This window comes from Polypterus senegalus, chromosome 5 (assembly GCF_016835505.1).
Source record: "Polypterus senegalus isolate Bchr_013 chromosome 5, ASM1683550v1, whole genome shotgun sequence".
In the NCBI taxonomy this organism is placed as follows: domain Eukaryota; kingdom Metazoa; phylum Chordata; class Cladistia; order Polypteriformes; family Polypteridae; genus Polypterus; species Polypterus senegalus.
Genome location: NC_053158.1, coordinates 66,438,150 through 66,443,133, shown reverse-complemented (window position 1 = coordinate 66,443,133; position 4,984 = coordinate 66,438,150).

The following is a 4,984-nucleotide window of genomic DNA, read 5'->3' as shown; positions in this document are numbered from 1 at the left end:
AGACCTGTTATTTAGTAAATTCATCATGTATGATGTCTCCAGGTTCTATTAAATTTCTAATTCTTTGGCCTTTAAGTAAATAATTAAGGTTCTAAGAGGGCCACATGAAGACAATGAATAAAATACTTGGCTAATGTTATTTGTTCTTGTTTTTTTATTTAGTTGGTATTGTAAACGAAAATTTTGCATGAACAATAAAGGCCTACTTAACCTATTTTTTTCTGCATTAGAGTAACAGAATGGGTACAAAAGTAAATGTGTACTGAACCACACTAAAAAGGTCTTTATCTCTCTGCGTATTTTATATATACCACCATTAAAGCCACACACAGTTCTTTAAAGATAAAACATTATCACACTGTAGTGATAAACTGGTACTTCTGCCAAATATGGTAAGCAAGGTTGCCCCAGAATGATGAACAAATCTATGAACAAAATCAAACTGAAACTGTAGACCATGAAGATGAAAGTATATTATAGTGATAGACACTGGGAAGATCTTGGGAAAAACCTGACATCAAGGACAGTGCAGAGACATCAACAAAATTAATCTGTTAGAAAAACATGCTTAGGCAGAAGATATATATAGGTTTTTTATACACAAGAGTACTTTATGAAATTCATTTTCAAATTTAAATTCAATAATCCAATTAAGATTATCATCATTAGTGCTTCAAATCTGTTATACTGTAGGTAAGGGTAAACACAACTGAAATTTCTATGAAGGGATCAGCTGTTTTATGACACTTCTTGATTTAATTTTGTATTCATTTTCCCTTACTTTCTTTATTAGTGCTTTGTGCTCGTTTTGATATATGGATATTCTAAACAGATCATTCGCGTTTTTATTTTCAGTTTGTGTTTTAGATTGTTAAAAATAATTTGTACCAATTCCAATAGCCTTTTGGTTTACCACAATCACCACCATTTTGTAAGGTTTTGTCTTTTTGACTTGAATTTCTGTATATCACATTGGGCTTTCGCATCCTTCTTTCTATTTTATGGTCTTCAACTTTTCTTTGCTTCTCGGCAACAACTTATCTCCTGATCCCTTTAACAAACCACTATTTCAGATTACAGCAGTACACCTGGAAAAGGGACAAAGTCACTATGGCAAGTTAAGATCTAAGCCCCAAATCAGGTTATCTTTCACCAAAACCTACACATTAAACAGAAATTGTGGTCAGAAAAACAAAGATCTGATGTCTGTTATTGAGCTTCAAAAATGAAGCAGAGCACACACCAACAAGTCAAGTTTTATCCACACTCTTGGATACTCAAGTAGTGAGTGAAGATGATATTTATGCTGTTGACCCAATGACATCACATGTTGCAACCCTGAGTCACCCCATGTTGGCAGCCATCTCAGCAACAGTATTCAACAGTGGCAATTTTCTGTTAAAATACAAGTTTAACTTATATTGATGACTAAATACAGAACTGGTACACATATTTGTTAAAACACACAGAGAACATGATAGAAACTGATTTAACATAAATGGAAACCAACAAGCTATGTCCATTTATTAACTGATAAACTCTGGCCAGATGACTATGGTAGAGATTAGAAATGTAAAAGAAAATGTCAAAAATATAGTCACAATCTTGGAGCCTTCAACTTACTTGCTGCCTACGTACTCCTGTGTTTTCTATAGTGGAGCCTGTGCTGGTCTTCTACTGTAATCTGATGATTGAATCTTTCCACCCAAAGAACCCCTTTATCCAAGATGACCTTTCCATATGCAGGAGAGCCTGGTAATAGAGCAGTTGCACCAAGTGCCACATCCAGCTACAGAGAAGTAAAACAGAACAGAGGAGGGTTTGTAATGGTTTAAAAACATTTTGATACTTATATATCTGTACAAATGACTAACAAACAGAAACGCAGTATACACAGCTAATCAGGATATGCTCGACTAAAGTAGTGAGTCTTCAGCCCGGATTTAAAAGCAGAGACAGAAGAGGCATCTTTTACTATATATTAGCAGGCAGATCATTCCCCAGCCTCTGGACCCTATAACTAAAAGCATGACCTCTCATGGTATGTCATTGATGTTGGGAAACAACAATAAAAAACGAATTCTGGAAAAAATGTGTAAAAAAAATTACACCACAACAACTCATAACAAAATCAACTTGTGCCTCAGGCTTTGAGCCTGCATGAAAACTAAAATACCAAGATATCCTGAGAGACAAAAAACGATCTAAAAAAGGTAAAAATGATAGATAGATAGATAGATAGATAGATAGATAGATAGATAGATAGATAGATAGATAGATAGATAGATAGATAGATAGATAGATAGATAGATAGAACTTGTCACCATGTGGAAATTGGCTTTTTACTGAAAGAACACAAAAGGAACACAAAAGCATTAAAGATTTTTCATATTCATTCAGCCCCATTATAAGTTCTCTTCGTGGTTCTTTATGTCTTTTATTCTGCCCAATGGAACATTTGATTTTAAAAGGTTGAGGCTGTTAAGAGATGTCATTAAGGTGTGAAATATTGGGAGTTCTGGGAATTTCTGGGACTCACAGAAGGACAGAAAAGGAAAATTGTGGTAGCCCCTCCAAATATTTCAAAAACAAGTTATGGCATTTTAAATCTCTTAGTGCCTATTACTGACATTGTGAGAAAAAAAAATGTAGAAGACTTGAGAAGCCCCTTTACTGGCTGGACTAGAAGGCAGGTCTCTGTGTGTACTTCATGATGCTTCAGTGCTTTAGTGAAAACAGCCAGTTCAGCAAGAAAGTTGAGTACATCCTTTAAATTAGGAGAATTTAAAAAACAGGGAGGAGACTTTTATTTGAAAATAATATTTGACTCTTAGGGTATAATGTTCCTATTTATTGTTGTTTAGTAAAGAAGTCCATTATTAGAATAAACCTGTGGCACTGCTGCAAAGAAGAGTTCAATTCCCAGAAGTCAACAGGTGTTTGCAGGATCAAACCTTTTTCTGTGCTAATTTACTATGGAGGTTTTTTGGGTCCCCACTTATGACATCTCAGCTTCTAATTTCACTGTTCTCACATGAATGTCTGATCAGAATTTTGAGAGAAATGTGGAGTTACTAAATATTTTCTGCTTATAAAAAACAATAGTTTTTGCGAAAATAAAGAGAAAACTAGCACATTAAAAGTGACTGCATCCCTCTAAATACAATTTAACCACATACATGTCATGCTTAAATGAGCCATGAACATCCAGAGGGAAATTAGAAAATAATGATTAGGAATAAAGGTTGAGATTCCCTGGGTGTCCGCAGCCATAGCATCTTCCATCTACTGGAACATTACCAACTCCAAGTCACCAATAAAAATTAAGTCAATACCAAACACAGCACTAATTCATCTTTTGTGCTGTTGTTGTTGTGCTCAATAGCTAGACCTTCACAAGCCTAATTCATTGTTTTGATCTTAAGTTCACTGCTATTTTTATAGTAACAACATAATGATGTCACTTGCCAGGTGTGACCCCTTTTTTCAAAGACACAACTCTCATTTTGTAGCATGACAAAAGCAGAATTGTCATCAGCTTTATTTATTCTATCTAGTGCTTTGAAATAATACATCTTCTTTAAAAATAATTGTACAGATGAGATGGTCTTCACAGTGAATGATGTTTATCTGCTCATTTTTTCTCCTAAGCATCACCACACCCAGAAAGAATGACAAGCTTTTCAGTGCTGAAGGCTTTATAAAGCACACTTCTACTGTATTACATGTATTGTAAGTAGGCACCACCAAGCCAAATGCAGAGGAACTTTTCCAGCTTTGGAGGTAGTTTTTAAGATAAAATGTCTGAGTGTGATGTTTTAATACTTAAAAGAATTAATTTTAAAAACAGGTTACTCCAGAAAGATTTATTTAGAAACGCAAACTACATATTTTTGATGAAACAGTAGCTAGCATCTCTAATATGCTGAGTTTGAATTCCAGCTAGCTCACTGTCTGATTAGCATTTGAACACTATATATTGGCACTCCTGTTTTCCATATAAATACACACATGTTAAAGTTAATTGATGCCTTTATATTGGCACATTTATTTAATAAATGTATGTCTCTTTTATTGCCTCCTCACAGCCCTGTAATTAACTAGTTGAGTAGATGAATGGGACTGTGTTTTTAATTATGCACACTATTGTTAATCTGACTCAAAGAAATGAGAAAGAGTAAGTTTTTGGTGCAAAATGAAAAATTACGCATTTTGGTCAGTTTTAGGTTTTAAATTGGAATTAAAGTTACGTGTACATGGCATAATGTAATTTTTACTTACATATCTCCCACAGACTACTGATGCTATTATAATACCAACAACAGACAATCAATCTAATGCCAAATGATATATAGATACATATATATATATATATACAGGTGCCGGTCATAAAATTAGAATATCATGACAAAGTTGATTTATTTCAGTAATTCCATTCAAAAAGTGAAACTTGTATATTAGATTCATTCATTACACACAGACTGATGTATTTCAAATGTTTATTTCTTTTAATTTTGATGATTATAACTGACAACTAATGAAAGTCCCAAATTCAGTATCTCAGAAAATTAGAATACTGTGAAAAGGTTCAATATTGAAGACACCTGGTGCCACACTCTAATCAGCTAATTAACTCAAAACACCTGCAAAAGCCTTTAAATAGTCTCTCAGTCTAGGTCTGTAGGCTACACAATCATGGGGAAGACTGCTAACTTGACAGTTGTCCAAAAGACGACCATTGACACCTTGCACAAGGAGGGCAAGACACAAAAGGTCATTGCTAAAGAGGCTGGCTGTTCACAGAGCTCTGTGTCCAAGCACATTAATACTGAGGCGAAGGGAAGGACAAGATGTGGTAGAAAAAAGTGTACAAGCAATAGGGATAACCGCACCCTGGAGAGGATTGTGAAACAAAACCCATTCAAAACTGTGGGGGAGATTCACAAACAGTGGACTGCAGCTGAAGTCAGTGCTTCAAGAACCA